At 38.9% G+C, this 23,158-nt stretch overlaps 1 protein-coding gene and 1 long non-coding RNA gene across 11 annotated transcripts in view; one reads left to right on the forward strand and one right to left on the reverse strand.

Moving 5' to 3' along the window:
• The window catches only part of LOC138854690 (uncharacterized), an 81,003-nt gene that overhangs the window by 40,426 nt on the left and 17,419 nt on the right, over nucleotides 1-23,158 (forward strand). The gene's annotated exons all lie outside the window — the stretch shown is intronic.
• The window catches only part of LOC128699648 (fl(2)d-associated complex component-like), a 139,619-nt gene that overhangs the window by 16,841 nt on the left and 99,620 nt on the right, over nucleotides 1-23,158 (reverse strand). The window lies entirely within an intron of this gene.

Consider the following 23,158-nt stretch of genomic DNA (forward strand, 5'->3'; position numbering starts at 1 on the left):
GGTGAATACAGGAAAGAGTAAGGTTATGAGGATAACAAAAAGATTAGGTGATGAAAGATTGAACATCAGATTGGAGGGAGAGAGTATGGAGGAGGTGAACGTATTCAGATATTTGGGAGTGGACGTGTCAGCGGATGGGTCTATGAAAGATGAGGTGAATCATAGAATTGATGAGGGAAAAAGAGTGAGTGGTGCACTTAGGAGTCTGTGGAGACAAAGAACTTTGTCCTTGGAGGCAAAGAGGGGAATGTATGAGAGTATAGTTTTACCAACGCTCTTATATGGGTGTGAAGCGTGGGTGATGAATGTTGCAGCGAGGAGAAGGCTGGAGGCAGTGGAGATGTCATGTCTGAGGGCAATGTGTGGTGTGAATATAATGCAGAGAATTCGTAGTTTGGAAGTTAGGAGGAGGTGCGGGATTACCAAAACTGTTGTCCAGAGGGCTGAGGAAGGGTTGTTGAGGTGGTTCGGACATGTAGAGAGAATGGAGCGAAACAGAATGACTTCAAGAGTGTATCAGTCTGTAGTGGAAGGAAGGCGGGGTAGGGGTCGGCCTAGGAAGGGTTGGAGGGAGGGGGTAAAGGAGGTTTTGTGTGCGAGGGGCTTGGACTTCCAGCAGGCATGCTTGAGCGTGTTTGATAGGAGTGAATGGAGACAAATGGTTTTTAATACTTGACGTGCTGTTGGAGTGTGAGCAAAGTAACATTTATGAAGGGATTCAGGGAAACCGGCAGGCCGGACTTGAGTCCTGGAGATGGGAAGTACAGTGCCTGCACTCTGAAGGAGGGGTGTTAATGTTGCAGTTTAAAAACTGTAGTGTAAAGCACCCTTCTGGCAAGACAGTGATGGAATGAATGATGGTGAAAGTTTTTCTTTTTCGGGCCACCCTGCCTTGGTGGGAATCGGCCGGTGTGATAATAAAAAAAAAATAAAAAAAAATATATATATATATTTTTTTTTTTCAACAAGTTGGCCGTCTCCCACCGGGGCAGGGTGACCCAAAAAAGAAAGAAAATCCCCAAAAAGAAAATACTTTCATCATCATTCAACACTTTCACCACACTCGCACATTATCACTGTTTTTGCAGAGGTGCTCAGAATGCAACAGTCTAGAAGCATACACATATAAAGATACACAACATATCCCTCCAAACTGCCAATATCCCAAACCCCTCCTTTAAAGTGCAGGCATTGTACTTCCCATTTCCAGGACTCAAGTCCGACTATATGAAAATAACCGGTTTCCCTGAATCCCTTCACTATATATTACCCTGCTCACACTCCAACAGATCGTCAGGTCCCAAGTACCATTCGTCTCCATTCACTCCTATCTAACACGCTCACGCACGCTTGCTGGAAGTCCAAGCCCCTTGCCCACAAAACCTCCTTTACCCCCTCTCTCCAACCCTTTCGAGGACGACCCCTACCCCGCCTTCCTTCCCCTATAGATTTATATGCTTTCCATGTCATTCTACTTTGATCCATTCTCTCTAAATGACCAAACCACCTCAACAACCCCTCTTCTGCCCTCTGACTAATGCTTTTATTAACTCCACACCTTCTCCTAATTTCCACACTCCGAATTTTCTGCATAATATTTACACCACACATTGCCCTTAAACAGGACATCTCCACTGCCTCCAACCGTCTCCTCGCTGCTGCATTTACCACCCAAGCTTCACACCCATATAAGAGTGTTGGTACTACTATACTTTCATACATTCCCTTCTTTGCCTCCATAGATAACGTTTTTTGACTCCACATATACCTCAATGCACCACTCACCTTTTTTCCCTCATCAATTCTATGATTAACCTCATCCTTCATAAATCCATCCGCCGACACATCAACTCCCAAGTATCTGAAAACATTCACTTCTTCCATACTCCTCCTCCCCAATTTGATATCCAATTTTTCTTTATCTAAATCATTTGACACCCTCATCACCTTACTCTTTTCTATGTTCACTTTCAACTTTCTACCTTTACACACATTCCCAAACTCATCCACTAACCTTTGCAATTTTTCTTTAGAATCTCCCATAAGCACAGTATCATCAGCAAAAAGTAACTGTGTCAATTCCCATTTTGAATTTGATTCCCCAAAATATATATATATATATATATATATATATATATATATATATATATATATATATATAAATATATATATATATATATATATATACTATATATATATATATATATATATATATATATATATATATATATATATATATTTATATATATATATATATAATTATATATATATATATATATTTATTTTTTATAATTTTTTTTTTTATTATCACACTGGCCGATTCCCACCAAGGCAGGGTGGCCCGAAAAAGAAAAACTTTCATCATCATTCACTCCATCACTGTCTTGCCAGAAGGGTGCTTTACACTACAGTTTTTAAACTGCAACATTAACACCCCTCCTTCAAAGTGCAGGCACTGTACTTCCCATCTCCAGGACTCAAGTCCGGCCTGCCGGTTTCCCTGAATCCCTTCATAAATGTTACTTTGCTCACACTCCAACAGCACGTCAAGTATTAAAAACCATTTGTCTCCATTCACTCCTATCAAACACGCTCACGCATGCCTGCTGGAAGTCCAAGCCCCTCGCACACAAAACCTCCTTTACCCCCTCCCTCCAACCTTTCCTAGGCCGACCCCTACCCCGCCTTCCTTCCACTACAGACTGATACACTCTTGAAGTTATTCTGTTTCGCTCCATTCTCTCCACATGTCCGAACCACCTCAACAACCCTTCCTCAGCCCTCTGGACAACAGTTTTGGTAATCCCGCACCTCCTCCTAACTTCCAAACTACGAATTCTCTGCATTATATTCACACCACACATTGCTCTCAGACATGACATCTCCACTGCCTCCAGCCTTCTCCTCGCTGCAACATTCATCATCCATGCTTCACACCCATATAAGAGCGTTGGTAAAACTATACTCTCATACATTCCCCTCTTTGCCTCCAAGGACAAAGTTCTTTGTCTCCACAGACTCCTAAGTGCACCACTCACCCTTTTCCCCTCATCAATTCTATGATTCACCTCATCTTTCATAGACCCATCCGCTGACATGTCCACTCCCAAATATCTGAATACATTCACCACCTCCATACTCTCTCCCTCCAATCTGATATCCAGTCTTTCATCACCTAATCTTTTTGTTATCCTCATAACCTTACTCTTTCCTGTATTCACTTTTAATTTTCTTCTTTTGCACACCCTACCAAATTCATCCACCAATCTCTGCAACTTCTCTTCAGAATCTCCCAATAGCACAGTGTCATCAGCAAAGAGCAACTGTGACAACTCCTACTTTATGTGTGATTCTTTATCTTTTAACTCCACGCCTCTTGCCAAGACCCTCGCATTTACTTCTCTTACAACCCCATCTATAAATATATTAACCCTTTCAGGGTCCGTCCCGTAGATCTACGGCTTTACGTTCAGGGTCCAAACCGTAGATCTACGCCATGAGCTCAGCTCACTCTGATAAACTGTGAGTGGTACATTTGGGCCTAGATATGAGAGAATACATCTATGTGGTATGTGTGCACCACATAAAACAGATCCTGCAGCACACTGTGTATAATGAGAGAAAAAAAATGAAATCATGATTTTTCGATTAAAACAGCAACTTTGCAGTGTTTTTTCGTATGTTTTTTATAGTTGTATTTGCGATTTCTTGGTCTCATTTGATAGAATGGAAGACATATTACAGAAATAGAGATGATTTTGATTGGTTTTAGCACTGGAAATGGCTTGAAACTGAGCTCAAAGTAGCAGAAATGTTAAATTTTTGCCGATATTCAAGAGTAAACAAACGACCTCACACGTCTAATACACATCAGCTGGTGGGTCTAATATACATTCACAAATATGGTGATGATATTTATACAATTATTACAGTATTGCATAACAGTAAATCTTCTATTTTTTGGTGTGAATAAAAATTCATTATGTGAATAAAAAATCAAAATGGAATTTATTTGTAAAGCCTCAAAACATAACTAATGAACAGAGGAAATGTTAGTTTAGTGCCAGGAATGCCTACATTGTTCATTCTGGACCCTATTTTGAAATTGGAATATTTTGAACTTTGTGTTAAATTGGCCAAATTAACAATTTCCGATCACTTTATTTTGTAGTTGAAACAGTTGACTTGGCGATTTCTTGTGCTCAATCGATAGAATAGAAGTAATACTAGTGAAATAGCTAAGAATTTGGTTGATTGGAATAATGTAATTGGCATAAAATGGGAGTCAAAGTCGGCAAAATCGCCGATTCGTAAATATCGCTGACACATCAAAATTCGCGAGAGCATAATTTCGTCAATTTTCCACCAAATTTCATACTTTTTGTTTTATTACCTTCACAAAAAGATTCTCTACGATTTCATAAGAAAAAATAACAATTTTTTTTTTTTAAAATTCTTGGACACTGGTGCGTGACTCCAGATTTGGGCCTTGGACCCTGAAAGGGTTAAACAACCACGGTGACATCACACATCCTTGTCTAAGGCCTACTTTTACTGGGAAATAATTTCCCTCTTTCCTACATACTCTAACTTGAGCCTCACTATCCTCGTAAAAACTCTTCACTGCTTTCAGTAACCTACCTCCTACACCATACACCTGCAACATCTGCCACATTGCCCCCCTATCCACCCTGTCATACGCCTTTTCCAAATCCATAAATGCCACAAAGACCTCTTTAGCCTTATCTAAATACTGTTCACTTATATGTTTCACTGTAAACACCTGGGCCACACCCCCCCCTACCTTTCCTAAAGCCTCCTTGTTCATCTGCTATCCTATTCTCCGTCTTACTCTTAATTCTTTCAATAATAACTCTACCATACACTTTGCCAGGTATACTCAACAGACTTATCCCCCTATAATTTTTGCACTCTCTTTTATCCGCTTTGCCTTTATACAAAGGAACTATGCATGCTCTCTGCCAATCCCTAGGTACCTTACCCTCTTCCATACATTTATTAAATAATTGCACCAACCTCTCCAAAACTATATCCCCACCTGCTTTTAACATCTCTATCTTTATCCCATCAATCCCGGCTGCCTTACCCCCTTTCATTTTACCTACTGCCTCACGAACTTCCCCCCACACTCACAACTGGCTCTTCCTCACTCCTACAAGATGCTGTTCCTCCTTGCCCTATACACGAAATCACAGCTTCCCTATCTTCATCAACATTTAACAATTCCTCAAAATATTCCCTCCATCTTCCCAATACCTCTAACTCTCCATTTAATAACTCTCCTCTCCTATTTTTAACTGACAAATCCATTTGTTTTCTAGGCTTTCTTAACTTGTTAATCTCACTCCAAAACTTTTTCTTATTTTCAACAAAATTTGTTGATAACATCTCACCCACTCTCTCATTTGCTCTCTTTTTACATTGCTTCACCACTCTCTTAACCTCTCTCTTTTTCTCCATATACTCTTCCCTCCTTTCATCACTTCTACTTTGTAAAAACTTCTCATATGCTAACTTTTTCTCCCTTACTACTCTCTTCACATCATCATTCCACCAATCGCTCCTCTTCCCTCCCGCACCCACTTTCCTGTAACCACAAACTTCTGCTGAACACTCTAACACAACATTTTTAAACCTACCCCATTCCTCTTCGACCCCATTGCCTATGCTCTCATTAGCCCATCTATCCTCCAATAGCTGTTTATATCTTACCCTAACTGCCTCCTCTTTTAGTTTATAAACCTTCACCTCTCTCTTCCCTGATGCTTCTATTCTCCTTGTATCCCATCTACCTTTTACTCTCAGTGTAGCTACAACTAGAAAGTGATCTGATATATCTGTGGCCCCTCTATAAACATGTACATCCTGAAGTCTACTCAATAGTCTTTTATCTACCAATACATAATCCAACAAACTACTGTCATTTCGCCCTACATCATATCTTGTATACTTATTTATCCTCTTTTTCTTAAAATATGTATTTCCTATAACTAAACCCCTTTCTATACAAAGTTCAATCAAAGGGCTCCCATTATCATTTACACCTGGCACCCCAAACTTACCTACCACACCCTCTCTAAAAGTTTCTCCTACTTTAGCATTCAGATCCCCTACCACAATTACTCTCTCACTTGGTTCAAAGGCTCCTATACATTCACTTAACATCTCCCAAAATCTCTCTCTCTCCTCTGCATTCCTCTCTTCTCCAGGTGCATACACGCTTATTATGACCCACTTCTCGCATCCAACCTTTACTTTAATCCACATAATTCTTGAATTTACACATTCATATTCTCTTTTCTCCTTCCATAACTGATCATTCAACATTACTGCTACCCCTTCCTTTGCTCTAACTCTCTCAGATACTCCAGATTTAATCCCATTTATTTCCCCCCACCGAAACTCCCCTACCCCCTTCAGCTTTGTTTCGCTTAGGGCCAGGACATTCAACTTCTTTTCATTCATAACATCAGCAATCATCTGTTTCTTGTCATCCGCACTAAATCCACGCACATTTAAGCATCCCAGTTTTATAAAGTTTTTCTTCTTCTCTTTTTTAGTAAATGTCTACAGGAGAAGGGGTTACTAGCCCATTGCTCCAGGCATTTTAGTCGCCTCATACGACACGCATGGCTTACGGAGGAAAGATTCTTTTCCACTTCCCCATGGACAATAGAAGAAATAAAGAGGAACTAGAGCTATTTAGAAAAAGGAGAAAAACCTAGATGTATGTATATATATATATATGCATGTGTGTGTCTGTGAAGTGTGACCAAAGTGTAAGTAGGAGTAGCAAGATATCCCTGTTATCTAGCGTGTTTATGAGACAGAAAAAGAAACCAGCAATCCTACCATCATGCAAAACAGTTACAGGTTTTTGTTTCACAGTCATCTGGCAGGACGGTAGTACTTCCCTGGGTGGTTGCTGTCTACCAACCTACTACATATATATATATATATATCTTCTTTCTTTCTTTCAACACGCCGGCTGTATCCCACCGAGGCGGGGTGGCCCAAAAGGAAAAACGAAAGTTTCTCCTTTTACATTTAGTAATATATACAGGAGAAGAGGTTACTAGCCCCTTGCTCCCGGCATTTTAGTCGCCTCTTACAACACGCATGGCTTACGGAGGAAGAATTCTGTTCCACTTCCCCATGGAGATAAGAGGAAATAAACAAGAATAAGAACTAGAAAGAAAATAGAAGAAAACGCACAGGGGTGTGTATATATGTGCTTGTACATGTATGTGTAGTGTGACCTAAGTGTAAGTAGAAGTAGCAAGACGTACCTGAAATCTTGCATGTTCATGAGACAGAAAAAAGGACACCAGCAATCCTACCATCATGCAAAACAGTTACAGGTTTTTGTTTCACAGTCATCTGGCAGGACGGTAGTACTTCCCTGGGTGGTTGCTGTCTACCAACCTACTACATATTTTATTTATTTTATTATCACACCGGCCGATTCCCACCAAGGCAGGGTGGCCCGAAAAAGAAAAACTTTCACCATCATTCACTCCATCACTGTCTTGCCAGAAGGGTGCTTTACACTACAGTTTTTAAACTGCAACATTAACACCCCTCCTTCAGAGTGCAGGCACTGTACTTCCCATCTCCAGGACTCAAGTCCGGCCTGCCGGTTTCCCTGAATCCCTTCATAAATGTTACTTTGCTCACACTCCAACAGCACGTCAAGTATTAAAAACCATTTGTCTCCATTCACTCCTATCAAACACGCTCACGCATGCCTGCTGGAAGTCCAAGCCCCTCGCACACAAAACCTCCTTTACCCCCTCCCTCCAACCCTTCCTTGGCCGACCCCTACCCCGCCTTCCTTCCACTACAGACTGATACACTCTTGAAGTCATTCTGTTTCGCTCCATTCTCTCTACATGTCCGAACCACCTCAACAACCCTTCCTCAGCCCTCTGGACAACAGTTTTGGTAATCCCGCACCTCCTCCTAACTTCCAAACTACGAATTCTCTGCATTATATTCACACCACACATTGCCCTCAGACATGACATCTCCACTGCCTCCAGCCTTCTCCTCGCTGCAACATTCATCACCCACGCTTCACACCCATATAAGAGCATTGGTAAAACTATACTCTCATACATTCCCCTCTTTGCCTCCAAGGACAAAGTTCTTTGTCTCCACAGACTCCTAAGTGCACCACTCACTCTTTTTCCCTCATCAATTCTATGATTCACCTCATCTTTCATAGACCCATCCGCTGACACGTCCACTCCCAAATATCTGAATACGTTCACCTCCTCCATACTCTCTCCCTCCAATCTGATATTCAATCTTTCATCACCTAATCTTTTTGTTATCCTCATAACCTTACTCTTTCCTGTATTCACCTTTAATTTTCTTCTTTTGCACACCCTACCAAATTCATCCACCAATCTCTGCAACTTCTCTTCAGAATCTCCCAAGAGCACAGTGTCATCAGCAAAGAGCAGCTGTGACAACTCCCACTTTGTGTGTGATTCTTTATCTTTTAACTCCACGCCTCTTGCCAAGACCCTCGCATTTACTTCTCTTACAACCCCATCTATAAATATATTAAACAACCATGGTGACATCACACATCCTTGTCTAAGGCCTACTTTTACTGGGAAAAAATTTCCCTCTTTCCTACATACTCTAACTTGAGCCTCACTATCCTCGTAAAAACTCTTCACTGCTTTCAGTAACCTACCTCCTACACCATACACTTGCAACATCTGCCACATTGCCCCCCTATCCACCCTGTCATACGCCTTTTCCAAATCCATAAATGCCACAAAGACCTCTTTAGCCTTATCTAAATACTGTTCACTTATATGTTTCACTGTAAACACCTGGTCCACACACCCCCTACCTTTCCTAAAGCCTCCTTGTTCATCTGCTATCCTATTCTCCGTCTTACTCTTAATTCTTTCAATTATAACTCTACCATACACTTTACCAGGTACACTCAACAGACTTATCCCCCTATAATTTTTGCACTCTCTTTTATCCCCTTTGCCTTTATACAAAGGAACTATGCATGCTCTCTGCCAATCCCTAGGTACCTTACCCTCTTCCATACATTTATTAAATAATTGCACCAACCACTCCAAAACTATATCCCCACCTGCTTTTAACATTTCTATCTTTATCCCATCAATCCCGGCTGCCTTACCCCCTTTCATTTTACCTACTGCCTCACGAACTTCCCCCACACTCACAACTGGCTCTTCCTCACTCCTACAAGATGTTATTCCTCCTTGCCCTATACACGAAATCACAGCTTCCCTATCTTCATCAACATTTAACAATTCCTCAAAATATTCCTTCCATCTTCCCAATACCTCTAACTCTCCATTTAATAACTCTCCTCTCCTATTTTTAACTGACAAATCCATTTGTTCTCTAGGCTTTCTTAACTTGTTAATCTCACTCCAAAACTTTTTCTTATTTTCAACAAAATTTGTTGATAACATCTCACCCACTCTCTCATTTGCTCTCTTTTTACATTGCTTCACCACTCTCTTAACTTCTCTCTTTTTCTCCATATACTCTTCCCTCCTTGCATCACTTCTACTTTGTAAAAACTTCTCATATGCTAACTTTTTCTCCCTTACTACTCTCTTTACATCATCATTCCACCAATCGCTCCTCTTCCCTCCTGCACCCACTTTCCTGTAACCACAAACTTCTGCTGAACACTCTAACACTACATTTTTAAACCTACCCCATACCTCTTCGACCCCATTGCCTATGCTCTCATTAGCCCATCTATCCTCCAATAGCTGTTTATATCTTACCCTAACTGCCTCCTCTTTTAGTTTATAAACCTTCACCTCTCTCTTCCCTGATGCTTCTATTCTCCTTGTATCCCATCTACCTTTTACTTTTATATATATATATATATATATATATATATATATATATATATATATATATATATATATATATATATATATATATATATATATATATATATATATATATATATAATATATATATATATATATATATATATATATATATATATATATATATATATATATATATATATATATATATATATATATAAAACTAGGTAGTAGTTTGGTAGACAGCAACTGCCCAGGGAGGTACTACCGTCCTGCCAAGTGAGTGTAAAACGAAAGCCTGTGATTGTTTTACATGATGGTAGGATTGCTGATGTCTTTTGTCTGTCTCATAAATATGCAAGATTACAGGCATGTCTTGCTACTTCTACTTACACTTAGGTCACACTACACATACATGTACACATTTATTTATACACACTCATCTGAGTTTTCTTTGATTTTATCTTAATAGTTCTTGGTCTTATTACTTTTCCTTTTATATCCATGGGGAAGTGGAATAAGAATCTTTCCTCCGTAAGCCATGCGTGTTGTAAAAGTCAACTAAAATGCCGGGAACAATGGGCTAGTAACCCCTTTTCCTGTAAAGATTACTAAAAAGAATAAGAAGAAGAAAATTGTTTTCTTTCTTTTTTGGGTCACCCTGCCTCGGTGGGAGACGGCCGACTTGTTGAAAAAAAAAAAAAAAAAAAAAAAAAAAAAATAAAATAAATATAAATATATATATATATGTAATATATCTTTCTTTCTTTCAACACACCGGCCGTATCCCACCGAGGCGGGGTGGCCCAAAAGGAAAAACGAAAGTTTCTCCTTTTACATTTAGTAATATATACAGGAGAAGAGGTTACTAGCCCCTTGCTCCCGGCATTTTAGTTGCCTCTTACAACACGCATGGCTTACGGAGGAAGAATTCTGTTCCACTTCCCCATGGAGATAAGAGGAAATAAACAAGAATAAGAACTAGAAAGAAAATAGAAGAAAAGCCAGAGGGGTGTGTATATATGTGCTTGTACATGTATGTGTAGTGTGACCTAAGTGTAAGTAGAAGTAGCAAGACGTACCTGAAATCTTGCATGTTCATGAGACAGAAAAAAGGACACCAGCAATCCTACCATCATGTAAAACAATTACAGGCTTTCGTTTTACATGATGGTAGGATTGCTGGTGTCCTTTTTTCTGTCTCATGAACATGCAAGATTTCAGGTACGTCTTGCTACTTCTACTTACACTTAGGTCACACTACACATACATGTACAAGCACATATATACACACCCCTCTGGGTTTTCTTCTATTTTCTTTCTAGTTCTTATTCTTGTTTATTTCCTCTTATCTCCATGGGGAAGTGGAACAGAATTCTTCCTCCGTAAGCCATGCGTGTTGTAAGAGGCGACTAAAATGCCGGGAGCAAGGGGCTAGTAACCTCTTCTCCTGTATATATTACTAAATGTAAAAGGAGAAACTTTCGTTTTTCCTTTTGGGCCACCCCGCCTTGGTGGGATACGGCTGGTGTGTTGAAAGAAAGAAAGATATATATGTGTATATATATATATATATATATATATATTCTTTCTTTCTTTCTTTCAACACACCGGCCGTATCCCACCGAGGCGGGGTGGCCCAAAAGGAAAAACGAAAGTTTCTCCTTTTACATTTAGTAATATATACAGGAGAAGAGGTTACTAGCCCCTTGCTCCCGGCATTTTAGTCGCCTCTTACAACACGCATGGCTTACGGAGGAAGAATTCTGTTCCACTTCCCCATGGAGATATATATATATATATATATATAAAACTAGGTAGTAGTTTGGTAGACAGCAACCACCCAGGGAGGTACTACCGTCCTGCCAAGTGAGTGTAAAACGAAAGCCTGTAATTGTTTTACATGATGGTAGGATTGCTGGTGTCCTTTTTTCTGTCTCATGAACATGCAAGATTTCAGGTACGTCTTGCTACTTCTACTTACACTTAGGTCACACTACACATACATGTACAAGCACATATATACACACCCCTCTGGGTTTTCTTCTATTTTCTTTCTAGTTCTTATTCTTGTTTATTTCCTCTTATCTCCATGGGGAAGTGGAACAGAATTCTTCCTCCGTAAGCCATGCGTGTTGTAAGAGGCAACTAAAATGCCGGGAGCAAGGGGCTAGTAACCTCTTCTCCTGTATATATTACTAAATGTAAAAGGAGAAACTTTCGTTTTTCCTTTTGGGCCACCCCGCCTCGGTGGGATACGGCCGGTGTGTTGAAAGAAAGAAAGATATATATATATAACTAGGTAGTAGTTTGGTAGACAGCAACTGCCCAGGGAGGTACTACCGTCCTGCCAAGTGAGTGTAAAACGGAAACCTGTAATTGTTTTACATGATGGTAGGATTGCTGGTGTCTTTTTTTTTCTGTCTCATACACATGCAAGATTTCAGGTACATCTTGCTACTTCTACTTACACTTAGGTCACACTACACATACATGTACAAGCATATATATACACACACTCCTGGGTTTTCTTCAATTTTCTTTCTAGTTCTTGTTCTTGTTTATTTCCTCTTATCTCCATGGGGAAGTGGAACAGAATTCTTCCTCCGTAAGCTATGCATGTTGTAAGAGGCGACTAAAATACCGGGAGCAAGGGGCTAGTAACCCCTTCTCCTGTATATATTACTGAAAGGAGAAACTTTGGTTTTTCCTTTTGGGCCACCCCGCCTCGGTGGGATACGGCCGGTGTGTTGAAAGAAAGAAATATATATGTATATATATATATGTGTATATATATATATATATACTAGGTAGTAGGTTGGTAGACAGCAACCGCCCAGGGAGGTACTACCGTCCTGCCAAGTGAGTGTAAAACGAAAGCCTGTAATTGTTTTACATGATGGTAGGATTGCTGGTGTCTTTTGTCTGTCTCATAAATATGCAAGATTACAGGTAAGTCTTGCTACTTCTACTTACACTTAGGTCACACTACACATACATGTACAAGCATATATATACACACCCCTCTGGGTTTTCTTCTATTTTCTTTCTTGTTCTTGTTTATTTCCTCTTATCTCCATGGGGAAGTGGAACAGAATTCTTCCTCTATAAGCCATGTGTGTCGTAAGAGGCGACTAAAATGCCGGGAGCAAGGGGCTAGTAACCCCTTCTCCTGTATATTACTAAATTTAAAAGGAGAAACTTCAGTTTTTTCTTTTGGGCCACCCCACCTCAGTGGGATACGGCTGGTACGTTGAAAGAAGAAGAAGATATATATTTTTTTTTTTTTTTATTATCACACCGGCCGATTCCCACCAAGGCAGGGTGGCCCGAAAAAGAAAAACTTTCACCATCATTCACTCCATCACTGTCTTGCCAGAAGGGTGCTTTACACTACAGTTTTTAAACTGCAACATTAACACCCATCCTTCAGAGTGCAGGCACTGTACTTCCCATCTCCAGGACTCAAGTCCGGCCTGCCGGTTTCCCTGAATCCCTTCATAAATGTTACTTTGCTCACACTCCAACAGCACGTCAAGTATTAAAAACCATTTGTCTCCATTCACTCCTATCAAACACGCTCACGCATGCCTGCTGGAAGTCCAAGCCCCTCGCACACAAAACCTCCTTTACCCCCTCCCTCCAACCCTTCCTAGGCCGACCCCTACCCCGCCTTCCTTCCACTACAGACTGATACACTCTTGAAGTCATTCTGTTTCGCTCCATTCTCTCTACATGTCCGAACCACCTCAACAACCCTTCCTCAGCCCTCTGGACAACAGTTTTGGTAATCCCGCACCTCCTCCTAACTTCCAAACTACGAATTCTCTGCATTATATTCACACCACACATTGCCCTCAGACATGACATCTCCACTGCCTCCAGCCTTCTCCTCGCTGCAACATTCATCACCCACGCTTCACACCCATATAAGAGCGTTGGTAAAACTATACTCTCATACATTCCCCTCTTTGCCTCCAAGGACAAAGTTCTTTGTCTCCACAGACTCCTAAGTGCACCACTCACTCTTTTTCCCTCATCAATTCTATGATTCACCTCATCTTTCATAGACCCATCCGCTGACACGTCCACTCCCAAATATCTGAATACGTTCACCTCCTCCATACTCTCTCCCTCCAATCTGATATTCAATCTTTCATCACCTAATCTTTTTGTTATCCTCATAACCTTACTCTTTCCTGTATTCACCTTTAATTTTCTTCTTTTGCACACCCTACCAAATTCATCCACCAATCTCTGCAACTTCTCTTCAGAATCTCCCAAGAGCACAGTGTCATCAGCAAAGAGCAGCTGTGACAACTCCCACTTTGTGTGTGATTCTTTATCTTTTAACTCCACGCCTCTTGCCAAGACCCTCGCATTTACTTCTCTTACAACCCCATCTATAAATATATTAAACAACCACGGTGACATCACACATCCTTGTCTAAGGCCTACTTTTACTGGGAAAAAATTTCCCTCTTTCCTACATACTCTAACTTGAGCCTCACTATCCTCGTAAAAACTCTTCACTGCTTTCAGTAACCTACCTCCTACACCATACACTTGCAACATCTGCCACATTGCCCCCCTATCCACCCTGTCATACGCCTTTTCCAAATCCATAAATGCCACAAAGACCTCTTTAGCCTTATCTAAATACTGTTCACTTATATGTTTCACTGTAAACACCTGGTCCACACACCCCCTACCTTTCCTAAAGCCTCCTTGTTCATCTGCTATCCTATTCTCCGTCTTACTCTTAATTCTTTCAATTATAACTCTACCATACACTTTACCAGGTACACTCAACAGACTTATCCCCCTATAATTTTTGCACTCTCTTTTATCCCCTTTGCCTTTATACAAAGGAACTATGCATGCTCTCTGCCAATCCCTAGGTACCTTACCCTCTTCCATACATTTATTATTTATTATTGTATATATGTATGTATATATATATATGTATGTATATATGTATGTATATATATATGTATATATATATATATATATGTATATATATATGTATATATATATATTTTATTTCAACAAGTCGGCCGTCTCCCACCGAGGCAGGGTGACCCAAAAAAAACAAAGAAAATCCCCAAAAAGAAAATACTTTCATCATCATTCAACACTTTCACCACACTCACACATATCACTGCTTTTGCAGAGGTGCTCAGAATACAACAGTTTAGAAGCATATACATATAAAGATACACAACATATCCCTCCAAACTGCCAATATCCCAAACCCCTCCTTCAAAGTGCAGGCATTGTACTTCCCATTTCCAGGACTCAAGTCCGACTATAAGAAAATAACCGGTTTCCCTGAATCCGTTCACTAAATATTACCCTGCTCACACTCCAACAGATCGTCAGGTCCCAAGTATCATTCGTCTCCATTCACTCCTATCTAACACGCTCATGCACGCTTGCTGGAAGTCCAAGCCGCTCGCCCACAAAACCTCCTTTACCCCCTCTTTCCAACCCTTTCGAGGACGACCCCTACACCTCTTTCCTTCCCCGATAGATTTATATGCTTTCCATGTCATTCTACTTTGATCCATTCTCTCTAAATGACCAAACCACCTCAACAACCCCTCTTCTGCCCTCTGACTAATGCTTTTATTAACTCCACACCTTCTCCTAATTTCCACACTCCGAATTTTCTGCATAATATTTACACCACACATTGCCCTTAGACAGGACATCTCCACTGCCTCCAACCGTCTCCTCGCTGCTGCATTTACCACCCAAGCTTCACATCCATATAAGAGTGTTGGTACTACTATACTTTCATACATTCCCTTCTTTGCCTCCATAGATAACGTTTTTTGACCCCACATATACCTCAACGAACCACTCGCCTTTTTTCCCTCATCAATTCTATGATTAACCTCATCCTTCATAAATCCATCCGCCGACACGTCAACTCCCAAGTATCTGAAAACATTCACTTCTTCCATACTCCTCCTCCCCAATTTGATATCCAATTTTTCTTTATCTAAATCATTTGATACCCTCATCACCTTACTCTTTTCTATGTTCACTTTCAACTTTCTACCTTTACACACACACACTCACACACACACACTCACACACACACACACACACACACACACACACACACACACACACACACACACACACACACACACATATATATATATTTTTTTTTTTTTCAACAAGTCGGCCGTTTCCCACATACACATATATACACAACAAGTTGGCCGTCTCCCACCGAGGCAGGGTGACCCAAAAAAGAAAGAAAATCCCCAAAAAGAAAATGCTTTCATCATCATTCAACACTTTCACCACACTCACACATAATCACTGTTTTTGCAGAGGTGCTCAGAATACAACAGTTTAGAAGCATATACGTATAAAGATACACAACATATCCCTCCATATATATATATATATATATATATATATATATATATATATATATATATATATATATATATATATATATATATATATAAACACACGCACACACACACCTACCATCCGACTTACGACCAAGTTCGGTTCCGAGAAACCGGTCATAAGTTGAAATGGTCGTAAGTCGAACTTTACTACTGAATATCAACAAAACATTTTTGTAATGACTTTATTTTATTGTTTTATTTTGGTATTTCATGTTTTACCTTACTTTTTATGTTGTTAGTACTGTATTTTATACTGTAAGGTTTAGGATAAACACTGTGTACAACACAAATAGTTGTTTATTTCCCAGAAATTTGGCATAAAAAACACGGTTGTAAGTCGAGTGGTTGTAAGTCGAGCAGGTCGTAAGTCGGATGGTAGGTGTATATATATATATATATATATATATATATATATATATATATATATATATATACATATGAAGAGGGTTGGAATAGTTTTAAAAATGCAGTATTAGAATGTGGGGCAGAAGTTTGTGGTTATAGGAGGGTGGGGGCAGGAGGAAAGAGGAGTGATTGGTGGAATGATGAAGTAAAGGGTGTGATAAAAGAGAAAAAGGTAGCTTATGAGAGGTTTTTACAAAGCAGAAGTGTTATAAGAAGAGCAGAGTATATGGAGAGTAAAAGAAAGGTAAAGAGAGTGGTGAGAGAGTGCAAAAGGAGAGCAGATGATAGAGTGGGAGAGGCACTGTCAAGAAATTTTAATGAAAATAAGAAAAAATTTTGGAGTGAGTTAAACAAGTTAAGAAAGCCTAGGGAAAATATGGATTTGTCAGTTAAAAACAGAGTAGGGGAGTTAGTAGATGGGGAGATGGAGGTATTGGGTAGATGGCGAGAATATTTTGAGGAACTTTTAAATGTTAAGGAAGAAACAGAGGCAGTAATTTCATGCACTGGTCAGGGAGGTATACCATCTTTTAGGAGTGAAGAAGAGCAGAATGTAAGTATGGGGGAGGTACGTGAGGCATTACGTAAAATGAAAGGGGGTAAAGCAGCTGGAACTGATGGGATCATGACAGAAATGTTAAAAGCAGGGGGGGATATAGTGTTGGAGTGGTTGGTACTTTTGTTTAATAAATGTATGAAAGAGGGGAAGGTACCTAGGGATTGGCAGAGAGCATGTATAGTCCCTTTATATAAAGGGAAAGGGGACAAAAGAGACTGTAAAAATTATAGAGGAATAAGCTTACTGAGTATACCAGGAAAAGTGTACGGTAGGGTTATAATTGAAAGAATTAGAGGTAAGACAGAATGTAGGATTGCGGATGAGCAAGGAGGTTTTAGAGTGGGTAGGGGATGTGTAGATCAGGTGTTTACATTGAAGCATATATGTGAACAGTATTTAGATAAAGATAGGGAAGTTTTTATTGCATTTATGGATTTAGAAAAGGCATATGATAGAGTGGATAGAGGAGCAATGTGGCAGATGTTGCAAGTATATGGAATAGGTGGTAAGTTATTAAATGCTGTAAAGAGTTTTTATGAGGATAGTGAGGCTCAGGTTAGGGTGTGTAGAAGAGAGGGAGACTACTTCCCGGTAAAAGTAGGTCTTAGACAGGGATGTGTAATGTCACCATGGTTGTTTAATATATTTATAGATGGGGTTGTAAAGGAAGTAAATGCTAGGGTGTTTGGGAGAGGGGTGGGATTAAATTATGGGGAATCAAATTCAAAATGGGAATTGACACAGTTACTTTTTGCTGATGATACTGTGCTTATGGGAGATTCTAAAGAAAAATTGCAAAGGTTAGTGGATGAGTTTGGGAATGTGTGTAAAGGTAGAAAGTTGAAAGTGAACATAGAAAAGAGTAAGGTGATGAGGGTGTCAAATGATTTAGATAAAGAAAAATTGGATATCAAATTGGGGAGGAGGAGTATGGAAGAAGTGAATGTTTTCAGATACTTGGGAGTTGACGTGTCGGCGGATGGATTTATGAAGGATGAGGTTAATCATAGAATTGATGAGGGAAAAAAGGTGAGTGGTGCGTTGAGGTATATGTGGAGTCAAAAAACGTTATCTATGGAGGCAAAGAAGGGAATGTATGAAAGTATAGTAGTACCAACACTCTTATATGGGTGTGAAGCTTGGGTGGTAAATGCAGCAGCGAGGAGACGGTTGGAGGCAGCGGAGATGTCCTGTTTAAGGGCAATGTGTGGTGTAAATATTATGCAGAAAATTCGGAGTGTGGAAATTAGGAGAAGGTGTGGAGTTAATAAAAGTATTAGTCAGAGGGCAGAAGAGGGGTTGTTGAGGTGGTTTGGTCATTTAGAGAGAATGGATCACAGTAGAATGACATGGAAAGCATATAAATCTATAGGGGAAGGAAGGCGGGGTAGGGGTCGTCCTCGAAAGGGTTGGAGAGAGGGGGTAAAGGAGGTTTTGTGGGTAAGGGGCTTGGACTTCCAGCAAGCGTGCGTGAGCGTGTTAGATAGGAGTGAATGGAGACGAATGGTACTTGGGACCTGACGATCTGTTGGAGTGTGAGCAGGGTAATATTTAGTGAAGGGATTCAGGGAAACCGGTTATTTTCATATAGTCGGACTTGAGTCCTGGAAATGGGAAGTACAATGCCTGCACTTTAAAGGAGGGGTTTGGGATATTGGCAGTTTGGAGGGATATGTTGTGTATCTTTATATGTTTATGCTTCTAGACTGTTGTATTCTGAGCACCTCTGCAAAAACAGTGATAATGTGCGAGTGTGGTGAAAGTGTTGAATGATGATGAAAGTATTTTCTTTTTGGGGATTTTCTTTCTTTTTTGGGCCACCCCGCCTCGGTGGGATACGGCCGGTGTGTTGAAAGAAAGAAAGATATATATATATATATATATATATATATATATATATATATATATATATATATATATATATAGTATATATATATTTTTTTTAACAAGTCGGCTGTCTCCCACCGAGGCAGAGTGACCCAAAAAGAAAGTCCCCAAAAAGAAAATACTTTCATCATCATTCAACACTTTCACCTCACTCACACATAATCACTGTTTTTGCAGAGGTGCTCAGAACACAACAGTTTAGAAACATATATGTATAAAGATACACAACATATCCCTCCAAACTGCCAATATCCCGAACCCCTTGTTTAGAGTGCAGGCATTGTACTTCCCATTTCCAGGACTCAAGTCTGACTATATAAAAATGCTAATCCTTGTTCTGTGCAAGATAGATGTAAGAAAACTTTTTTTTTCAGATTTTTTTGAGCGATTTTCACTTATAAGACAAGGAACACATGTATTTAGTAAAAAATGAAAAACCCAACTGATGGCCAATAATATATAGTAATCAAGGAATGTTACAATAAAACATTATGAAATTCTCAAGGAACCATATGGGTTATCATATGATCAAAATCCATCTCAGGTGAGTTTCCCTGACAAATAAACTAACAATAACCTAAGAAGTCTGGAGGATGGCATGATAAGAAAGAGAAAAAGAGTTGGTCAGCCAGGAAGGACATCATGGAAGGGATATCAGTCAACCAGTAAGAAGAAATTTACCAGTGATGTCGAGATACAGTACCTTATCAAGAGTAATAAAAAAAGTGGTTACTCTGACAGTATGATACAGTATCGTGCAAGTGTAAAACATGAAATACGAGTGTATGCTTGAACAGTGTTGCATTTACCATGGTTTCAAGCCAAGTGTAATACATATTGTATTTTCTATTTGCTTCAACCTACCATCCTTCAAAGATACGTACACATATACTTATGCACTGCCCAGGTGTGAGTTCAGATCTCATTTTTATACCAATATTGTTCACCTGTGGTGATAAGTTTTTCCCTATATTTTATAGTATAAATTCTGAGACTACTGTAATAAAGAGGTGACTAAAATGCTGGGAGCAGGGGGCAAGCACTTCTTCTCCTGTATAAATTACTAAATGTAACAAGGAGAAAAATTTTTTGTTTCGTTTTTTGGTGGGATATGGCTGGTGTGTTGAAAAAACAATTACTGTAACTGCAACTATTCAGTTGTTAGACTGTCCAGTGATACTTGATCCTTCACACATTGGAGAGCCTCTTTGTTCACTCTCTCATCATTTTTAAAGTTTCTAAATATATCATTAGTCATAAAAACACAATCAAATGTATATATATCCAATTTAGTTTGTTTTTATATACGTACATTAATTTTAAAATTTTAAACAGAAATGAGAACATACAAAATATAGTCTTTGATGATGTTTTCATTCTGTAAGTTTTTATGTAAGATATATGCTTATGATTTCCCTTTCTATCAGCTCAATAGAACCTACGAAGGATAATATTCTACACCACATCTTACACTCAGATACCCAACTGATCAACTAATTTTCTGTATAACCCAACCTGCAGAGATAAGCCAATTTTAGGCCTCGTAGATTAACTCCTTGATTGTCACAACTCCCAATCCTGAGGTGTCTCCTGGTGTTGCAAAATTTAAAAAAAAAAAAATTATTTTTTCTTATGAAATTATAGAGAATCTTTTCCCAATTGTAATGACACCAAAAAAACGAAATTTGATGGAAAACTGATGGAATTACGCTCTCGCGAAGTTAGCGACCTCAGCGATATTTACAAATCAGCGATTTCACCCACTTTGAGCCCTATTTTCAGCTAATTCCATTGTTCCAGTCAACCAAACTCACAGCTATTGGTTTAGAACACCATTTATTTTGTATCAATTGAGTACAAAAAACTGACCATTTACTGATTTCAACTACCCAATAATGTGGCCAGAAATTTGCAATTTGGCCAATTTCACGAAAATTAAAAAATATGACAATTTCAAAATAAGATCCAGAATAAACAATGCAGACATTCCTGGCTCTAAAATAACATTTTTTTTGTTCATCAGTCATGTCTCCAGGGCCCTCTGATATTACTCTTGCTTTCTATTTTGAATTTTTATTCAAACAAAAAATAGAAGATTTACTGTTATGCAGACTACTGCAATACTGTAATAATTGTACAAATAATGTCAACCCATTCATGACTGCATATTAGAATGGCTAGTTGGACATTTATTGGACAACGACATCATTTTTTACTTTTGAACATCAGCAAAAATCAAACATTTCCCCTACTTTGAGCTCCATTTCCAGGTTCTTTTTATAGTAAAACCAATCAAAAGCACCTCTATTTCTATAATATGTTTTCCATTCTATCAAATGAGACCAAGAAAACGAGAATACAACCATAAATACTATACGAAAATAGGCCACAAAGTCGGCATTTTAATTAAAAAAAAAAAACGGTCAGAGTTTTTTTTCTCATTATGCACTGCGTGCTCCAGGACTTTTTTTATATGGTGCACACTGACCACACAGACCAATTCTCTCACATGTGGGCCTACCAGCTTTCTCCTGCTTGATTTGGAGCTGCTAGAATTTATGAGTATATATACGTCAAACTTGGTACCTCGTAAGACGTATATATACGACCAAAACAGTCAAAGGGTTAAGAAAGCCTCTAGCCTGGCTACTTAGCTTATAGGCCTATAATCTGCAGGCTATAGCATACCCCCTGCCATTGATTTGGGCTTAACACAAACAGTACCGAGCTGTTTCGTGTAACTCATGGTATAACCTGAAAAACTCTACTACGTATTTAAAACAATTCAAACATCCTAGCATTCAAGATAAGACACCAACTCTGCTCCTTTAACCACAAATAGGTTGAGACAACAGGGCACTCTCACACAGTACAGTATATATATTATGAAAAGCGACTGTATACACCACAGTATATTTTGCTTTCAGAATCTAGTATTGTTGCTAGAAGATCATGTAATATTAATTAATAACACAATAGTGTCTTTTGAAAATTTTTTGGATAGAATTGATTTGCAACACTTTTTTGTACCAATATACTGCTTTGCTCCTAAGCTAATTAAAATATTACTGTATTACTATTATCAGTATTATTACTAGTCAAAGTTATAAAGGTTAAGTTGTAATGTAGTTTAAAAGTCGGTGGCAAAGTTTGTAATATATACGTACCCAGCTTACTGCTGTTCCTACAAGCAATGTTCCATTATATTTTTGGTAATGTAATATGACAACCCCTTTATTTGCCCTTTTGATATCTTATCATGCTGAATACTTTATTGAAAGCATCCAGCACGGTAAACTGTTTGTCATGGCTATGATGAACAGGAGGAAAATTATGGCGGTCAAAAATGTGAAGTAAACAAATGACTTTAAAATGATCTCGATCATTAAAAAAGACCAATAAATTGCACTTTGCTAAAAAAATGGCCACTCTTATTTTTTTTGGTCAAAAACTATCCTTGTACCATGTTTAAGAAAAACTGAAGAGCTGGAGTTTTTTTTTTTTTTTTTTTGCCTTTGTTTGTAGATCTTTGTTGGGATATAATGTGAACTCAATTATACATTGTCTAATAGTTTTAAGTTAGCTTAAGACTGAAAGAAATGCTCTGCTAACCAGGTGTTGTCCACTAAGTCTGCAAATGTGTTACCTAAGTTTTTAACAATTGTACACTGCACTTTCTGAAAATAAACAAATTTAATTTTTCTTTAATAGCATCTTCCAAACCCATCTAGGATTCTAGTTTGAAGCTACCATACGGTAAGATTAAAATATCAATAATTTAAATCAAATATCTGCAGAATACAGATTCAAGGGAGCAAAATTACTTTACTCCAAACAATGCAATTTGCTGACTATTCTATTTCTATTATAATGCATTACAAACTGTGTACATTAACCCTTAAACTGTCCAAACATAGATCTACGTTTACACATGTAGCGCTTCGACTTTGATTTTCCTCATTTGAAAACATGTAAAAAAAAAACGTAGATCTACATTCGGAGCG

Source organism: Cherax quadricarinatus, chromosome 67, assembly GCF_038502225.1.
Source record: "Cherax quadricarinatus isolate ZL_2023a chromosome 67, ASM3850222v1, whole genome shotgun sequence".
In the NCBI taxonomy this organism is placed as follows: domain Eukaryota; kingdom Metazoa; phylum Arthropoda; class Malacostraca; order Decapoda; family Parastacidae; genus Cherax; species Cherax quadricarinatus.